At 35.9% G+C, this 8,145-nt stretch overlaps 1 long non-coding RNA gene across 2 annotated transcripts; it reads right to left on the reverse strand.

Moving 5' to 3' along the window:
* Nucleotides 1–1,893: 1,893 nt before the first annotated feature.
* LOC127093102 (uncharacterized) lies at nt 1,894–4,222 on the reverse strand. Of its 2 annotated transcripts, none has more exons than XR_007792421.1 (6): nt 3,860–4,222; nt 3,655–3,730; nt 3,502–3,552; nt 2,786–3,382; nt 2,313–2,418; nt 1,894–2,206 (listed from the first exon to the last, which is right to left on the reverse strand). It is a non-coding gene; the product is annotated as an uncharacterized LOC127093102 (long non-coding RNA). The 2 variants fall into 2 exon arrangements; XR_007792422.1 differs by having other exon boundaries at nt 3,655–3,751.
* Nucleotides 4,223–8,145: the final 3,923 nt, after the last annotated feature.

Consider the following 8,145-nt stretch of genomic DNA (forward strand, 5'->3'; position numbering starts at 1 on the left):
AAGTGTGTGTCTTCTTGATCAAAGCTGTGAAGCAAGATCAAGAGTGTGTCTTCTTGATTGAAACTGTGAGGTAAAATCAAGAGTGTGTTATTGAAAAGTGTTTTCTTTTCTCAAGGGATTGTTGTTTAAGATCACATGTGTGATTGTAGGGAAGTGAGTGGGTTCTCATATCTAAGAGTGCTTAGGTAGAAATTGCACGGGTAGAGATTAGGTGAGAAAGACGGTAACTTGTTGAAGTGTACGGAGAGTCTTTGAACTGATTCTATTTTAGTGAATTTCCTTCCTGGCTTGGTAGCCCCCAGATGTAGGTGAGTTGGACCGAACTGGGTTAACAATTGCTTGTGTATCTTTTGCATTACCTTTCTATATCTTTCTTCTGTTAGTATAACTCAGATATTAGTGTCGTGACATTACATTCGACATCTCATATCTGATACCAGAATTTCAGTCATTACGCCAATTAAACTTGGCCTAAGAAGGAAGTTTGAATCCCTAAGGGATATACACCCACATATCTTATATAAAAGTGCTTAGGGTCCAACATATCCATCTTCTTCAGAGGATTGGACTCCCGATGGCGTTGTATAATGTTGTGGACGTCATCCTCTAGTGTCTTATTACGACAATGTAGTTCATCCATGGTGAAACTCATCTTCGTTAGGGAGTCACTATCACGATTATCATTGGTGCCTTCTAGCATAGAGGATGGAGTCATCATGTTAACCATGGTTGAAATTATCCAGGTGTGGAAGTGGATGGTAACAGTGAGTAGGGTGATGGTGATGAAGAAGGTGTGGCCAATGTTAGTTTTGCCGAGGCCCCACGGTAGGTATTATTGTATCAGTAAAAAAGTATATGTATGCATGTCACCTCTACAAAGGGCATGGATGCCCAAAGACCTTAGTAGGTATATTATGTTGTATGGTGGTTAGGGCTTGCACACGACAGTGAAAAGCCCTATATGATGGTGTGTTGTGGTGGTTTAGAGGGTCTGGTTGTCATACCCCGATTTTGGTCCTGAATTTTTTTCTTTTTTTTCATTTTTCATTTGGCACTTGGCCTAAAGTTCATTTGCATACATTCATGACCAAAGGCAACCGTCCATTCCCAAATCCATATTTATTTTTTATAAACATTGATTATTATCTAAGCTTTTTGATCATGGTGTTCTTGATTATAAAATGGATTCTAATTATTTGACTTTTTAATTTTCAATTTGATTTTAATTTCAAATTAAGTCTAATTCCAAATTTCAATTTAATCTTAATTGTGTTTTTACTAATGATTCAAACTCTAATTGATTTTAACTTCCAAATAAATGTTAGAGTTGATATCAAAGTAATTTTAACAAATTATAGATTAATTTGATTTTAATTGGTTTTATTGGTTTTTGATTTTAAATTGACATTTTGATTAGTCTTGGATTATTTCTAAGATCCATATCCATTTTTATAACCAAATATCCATTTCCATAAACCAAGTTACAACCATTCTTATTCTTTACAAACACTTCAACCAAGTTCAAATTACAATCACAAATTCATTTCAAAATTCCATACCATTTAACCAAATTCAAATCAAATCAAGGTTCAACCAAATTCTCATTCATCCATTAATACCATACATTCAAAATCATATTCAACCATGCATTCATATCTAGGCCATTACATAACCATGAACCAAATTGCAACATACATATCTACATAAACCATGACATTGCGCAACCATTACAACATTTCCATAAGTTACAAAGTCATGTTCCAAATTACATTTCACCATATTTTCTTACAAGTTCATCATATTACATGAATCCTACAAGTACAATCCTAATGAACAATCAAAGCTCCATTAACAAGCCAAGCCATGCGCTCAAAGCTTCATCAAGAATCCAAATTCAAGCATTCCAATAATTCATTCCAAAAAAAAAAGAAGAGTTCAACAACACGTGATAACAAATCAATATCATAACATCACTTTCCAATTCCTAATAGAACCTCCAACCTACAACTAACTTCTACATTACAACCAATTCCCAAATTTCATCCAAAATCACAACCAAGATATAACCATGTTTCACACAAATCCCAAACCTAATCCTAATCCCCCTTGGGTCATGTTTTATCCTCCAAATGCAAGTTAGCTTGTTTCCATAACGATTTCTTCATTTACAAGTAGCATTGTCCATGTCATGTTCATTTCCACAAACCTATAAAACCAACCACGCCACGACCACACATTAGCACATTGCCATGAGGTTCAAGCAGAAGAAAGTCATATGTTCAAACAAGCTAATTCACAATGAATTTATAAACCTATTACTGTTCTAGCATAAGTGTTCATCGAACCATTCATCCAACATGATTTTGTGATGTACCATTTACAAGCAATCATTACATGTTATGCAACGTGCAACAGCCCCTGCAAGGACCAATTCATGCGCCTGTTAATGAAGCAGAACCAGCAGAAAAAAAACCACATAACAAAACCATATTACAGTTGTTGGACAATATGAGAAGGCTGTATCAACTTGGCATGAAAGAGAACTGAAAGCAGAAAGTGCAGTGCAAAAACAAACATCAAACCAAGCAATAAGTTAAGTTAGGAATTCCAAACAAGAATATGTCATGAAACAAAAGAAACTAAGTTACATCAACACAGGATTAGTGAAACAACAATACCATACACAAGCACTATTATCTAGTAGCATATCAAGTGAGCAAATCAAGTCATACGACAAGTTCCATGCGTTGCAAAAACCAGAGCAAGAATTGAACAGCAAACTCACACTTCTTTTGCAGGATTCCTTAGGAGGACATGCTAAAATTTTGATGTTTGCGCATGTGAGTCCCGAAGCTGATTCCTTTGGTGAAACGGTGAGTACTCTTAAGTTTGCTCAGAGGGTTTCCACTGTAGAACTTGGGGCAGCCCGGATAAATAAAGAAAGCAGTGAGGTTATGCAACTCAAAGCACAGGTTGAGAACCTTAAAACTCAGTTGGCCAACAAGGAAAATTCAAAACCAATGTTCAATAGAACTAAGGAACCTCGGACCCCATTAGAAAAACTCCATTACGACCTCGAAGACTTAGTATTGAAAATTCTAGCATATCAAAGGCTGACAAACCTGTGAAAGTTGAGGATAAAAGTGGAGCCAAGTCACCATCTTACATTCCCCGTTCAAGAAGACTAAGCTTGGAAGGTCCAAGAACTATAAAGAGGCTGCTGATGTAAACAAAACTTTACAGTTTGAGCCAATGTCTCAACAAGAATATCATCCACAGCAAGATCTAGAAGCAGCAGTGTCAAATCTAAATGGCCTAAAGCAACGATACTACAGAACCATACCACCATAAGTTTGCAACGATAATACTCCACACATGAAGCCTGCAAGAAAAAAAAATAGTACACAATTAACCAAACGTCCATAACAGTCCATTAATCCAAAAGATTAGCAATCAATTCCAGTTGAAACCATGCAAACAGCAACATGGACTTGGCCTTACCAAGGCCACATGAAAAGAACCGAAGTTTCTCATGCTTTTACTAAACATTCACTGCAGTAAAAGATAAAGAAATTAGCCAAGGCAGTTAATAATTCGAAAATCTCAAAATGGAATGGAGACAAAATTCGAAGAAAAAGCACAGGTTCAGATTACCTTTTCCAGAACAAGCATCAAAGAGGAAATCCGTTTCTGAGCACCAAAAGGACTTTGCAGAGATGCTTGTTTTAATCTACCATACAACAACGAAACCCTAATCTGCAAGATATAAAAAGGGAGGTGAGGACGGCAAGGGAGGGACGAAAAAGGAGGAGGCAGGCGAAAAATCTCAGAAAAAACCCTAAATCCCAAAATCGAATACCTGGATTGAAGAGGCGAAGAGAGAAGAGTTAAGCGTCACCGTCGCCGTCGTCACCACCGAAGGTGAGCCTTTTACTTTTGTTCCTCCTTAATTCCATGGATTCTCGCATTTTAGAGTAAGAGAGACTGAGAGGTGATGAGCGATTGAGGGAAGAATCGTGAGGTGAGGAGCGAGAAAGGGACGCGTTTGAGTGAGCGTGAGAGGATGGAGAGCGCGATTGAGAGAGTTGAGATAGAGCGATGAAGAGGGGCGTGAACGATTGGGAGAGAACGAGGACGATGAAGCATCTGTTACCGTTGTTTCCAATTTCTTTCTTTTATTTATTTTTAAACAGAATAAACATTGAAACCATTAAAAGTTACGTTTAAACTTCCTAGGTTTTATTTAATAATGTTTTCATTTAGTAGTGTATATTAATATATTAATGTTTATCTCAATCCATTAGCCTCTGGAACCCAACAGCCAGGCGGCTGGGTTTAATTTTTTTTTTCTTGGTAGTCCAACAGACTATTTTATCTTAGTTTTTATTTTTAATTTTAATTTTAATCTATTCTGGTTTACTTATCCGAATTAGCATTAAGATAGCAAATAATCATGAATGGCCTAGTGGGGAGAGAGTACTTTAATTGCCTTTAGTGAAGTGGGTTCAATACTTGGGGATAGCAATCTTTGTGTTTATATTTGTTATGCTTACCATTTTACTTAATTTCTTTTTCTATATAGTATCTTGCTATTTTATTTTATTTTTATTTTATTCGATTAGTCGATTTTTGTGTGTTAACTAATTTAGTTAGGTTAGTACCATATCCATACTTTTACACGTATAAATAATCATACTCAAATTTCACTCGATTTCAAAATCAATTTCAACTTTCCTCCATTTCAAAATACATTCCAAAAAAATAAATGTGAATCATTTCAAGATCATTTCACAAATCAAACATAATTTTCAAACCCTTTTCTAAAAGCGTGAAGAAAAAGATTATCCTGGAGGGAATATCCAGTTATAATCCCGAATATTAGGCTCAAGCTGTAAGAGCTTGCAAGCCGTTAATATTCGTCTTCTCTTTAACACTCTAATATTCAAATCGTTTTCTAAATAAAGCGTGAAGAAAAAGATTATCCTGGAGGGAATATCCAGTCATAATCCCGAATATTAGGCTCAAGCTGTAAGAGCTTGCAAGCCATAAATATTTGTCTTCCTTTTAATACTCTAATATTCAAAACCTCTTCTTAATAAAGTTGGAAGAAAAAGATTACCTGGAGGGAATATCCAATCGTAATCCCGAATATTGGGCTCGAGCTGTAAGAGCTTGTAAGCCATAAATATTCGTCTTCTCTCCAAAACACCTGTAAATATCTCAAACCATCTTCTTAATAAAGTTGGAAGAAAAAGATTACCTGGAGGGAATATCCAGTCGTAATCCCGAATATTAGGCTCAAGCTGTAAGAGCTTGCAAGCCATAAATATTTGTCTTCCTTTTAATACTCTAATATTCAAAACCTCTTCTTAATAAAGTTGGAAGAAAAAGATTACCTGGAGGGAATATCCAATCGTAATCCCGAATATTGGGCTCGAGCTGTAAGAGCTTGTAAGCCATAAATATTCGTCTTCTCTCCAAAACACTTGTAAATATCTCAAACCATCTTCTTAATAAAGTTGGAAGAAAAAGATTACCTGGAGGGAATATCCAGTCGTAATCCCAAATATTAGGCTCAAGCTGTAAGAGCTTGCAAGCCATAAATATTTGTCTTCCCTCCAAAACATTCATAAATATTCGAATCATTTTCTTAGCAATATGGGAAAGAAACAAACTGCCTGGGTGGAATGTTCAGACGTAGTCCCGAGTACTAGACCCAAGCTGTAAGAGCTTGCAAGTCACAAGTACTCGTCTTTCAAACACCAAAATACTTAATTCCTATCTTAACCTCTTTCAATAAAGATGGAAATGGAACATGGTGTATACCGTGCACTCCTGAGATTAAGATTCGAGGCGGATGCCTCGCCTATCTTAGCTCTCGCTATCGTTCAAAATTGTCAATGCGGTTTCTTCAAACCCTTTCTCAATCAAACCTCAAAACACTTAATTCTTATTAAACATTTTTTCAAATAAGATGGAAATGGAACGTGGTGGATACCGCGCACTCCTGAGACTAGGATTCGAGATGGATATCTCGCTCATCCAAGTTCTCGCCATTACTCAAAATAAATCCAACTAATCAAATTATTTCTTGCCGCCGTGCGATTAATCAGAAAACCCTTTTTATAAACGAAAGACATCTTATCTTAAGATGATGCAAAGCAATGTTTCGGCCACGATTGTTGAGTTGAGATAAGAGGCGTTTTTCCGAATGTTGATTTGTAAATCCATTCGATGTGTGGTGTACGTCCGCTCCTCATATGTTTTGGGTAAAACAACGTTTTTGTCGATTAATACAATATAGCTTTCGCTAAAATCGACCAACAAACAAACATTTTCTACCCAGAACTACATAAGCCTTGATTTCTCTATTGAGATACGTAGGAGCAGGATTTGTAAATCTTGTCAGGCCCACTAATAAAAAACTTAGGTTTAGCCCTTCGTCAAAAATCCAAAAACATTCTCCTCTCTTCTATTCTTTCTTTCCCATTTAATAACTTAAAGCCTAACATTTCAAACTAACACTAATGCGCACAAATGACCTAATGGTTCCCGTTGAGTACAACGGACGTGAGGGGTGCTAATACCTTCCCCTTGTGAAACCGACTCCCAAACCCTGATTTGGTTGCGACGACCATAATCATTGTCGTTTTTTCTTGGGTTTTATCGATATTTCCCCTTTCCTTTTTAGGAATAAATAAAGTTCGGTGGCGACTCTGTTCAGTCCATCATTGCGAGCGTGCGATTGCGCTTCGCTTAGGTCGTGTTCTCATTTTTCTTGAGGTGCGACACTGGTCACTTGAGGTGAGAGGCTCTGTATGTGAGTGGAATGCTTAGGGATAAATGTATGTATGGTGTGATATGTATGAGTTAAGATATATCCTTCTATCCCTTTGTTGGAGAGGTATTATAGAGGCTCTTTTGGGCCTAGAGTTTCAGAAGCTCTTAGGGGTGAAAAATTCTCCCTTATGATTAGGGGAAGTTGTTAACCACCTATTCTTCAGGAAATCATGGTGGAGTCCCTCTTCTCTGACCAACTGAATTATACACGTCATAAGTGCCAAGGGAAAGCCTCTCTGCTCTGTGAGGATATCGCCTATGGGACATCAATCTTAGGCGAGGACACCGAGCCACCCTTGTTAAAATATCTCACGAATATAACACTACCATAAGTATTATGATGTTGATGTAAAAGTTAGGAAAGTGCAGCTTCAATCACCGAAGAGGAAATATGAAATGATGCAGATGAAAGAAAATGAATATGTGGCTGACTATTTTTCAAGATTTCTTGCTTTGACAACACAAATGAAGAGCTCAGGTAAAACCTTATTAGAACAGGTGATGATTGAGAAGGTTTTATGTACTTTTACTCCTCAATATGACCTAATTGTAGTGACAATTGATGAGAATGACAATTTGATCAAAATGAAAATGGAAGAGTTGCAAGGAACACTTGAGCCTCGAGAACTTAGAGTGAATCAAAGAGAAGGTGAAAAGGATGTTAAACATGCTTTATTGGCTCAAACCATGAAAATAACTTTTGAATAAATAAAGAATAAATGGAAGAAATATAGTGTAAGAATGTAAAAATAAAAGACAAGAATTGATAACAAACTTGAATCTTGAAGAAGAGAATGAAGGTTTATCAAGAATCATAGAAAGAATAAATATTATAATAAGAAAAATATCAAATTCTTCAATTGTGAGAAGTATGGAAATTATGCATCATAATGATGACTTGGAAAAGGAAAACAAATAGAGATTGAATAAGAAGCAAATATGGTTGGGAAGATTCATATTGAGACATTGTCTTATTGATGGTAGCAACGACACATATTGAGATCTGCAACTCAAAAGGTTGATTCTTAGATTATGGTTTTCAATCATATCATATGAGAGAGGATTGACTTAAATATTTGGATACAATAATGTCAACTATAGTGAATATTTAAGACCATATAACCTTGATAGTATAAGGAATGAGAAAGATTGATATCATGAAGGAAAATGGGAAAATGAAAATCATTAAAGATGTGATATATGTATGATATGTAATTTACCAAGTGTTAGTCAACTTGTGCAAAAAGGATATTATGTTATAATAAAAATAATGCATTCAATTTTTTTTGATAAGAATCATATATT

The sequence above is a fragment of the Lathyrus oleraceus genome, chromosome 6 (genome assembly GCF_024323335.1).
Source record: "Lathyrus oleraceus cultivar Zhongwan6 chromosome 6, CAAS_Psat_ZW6_1.0, whole genome shotgun sequence".
In the NCBI taxonomy this organism is placed as follows: Eukaryota; Viridiplantae; Streptophyta; class Magnoliopsida; order Fabales; family Fabaceae; genus Lathyrus; species Lathyrus oleraceus.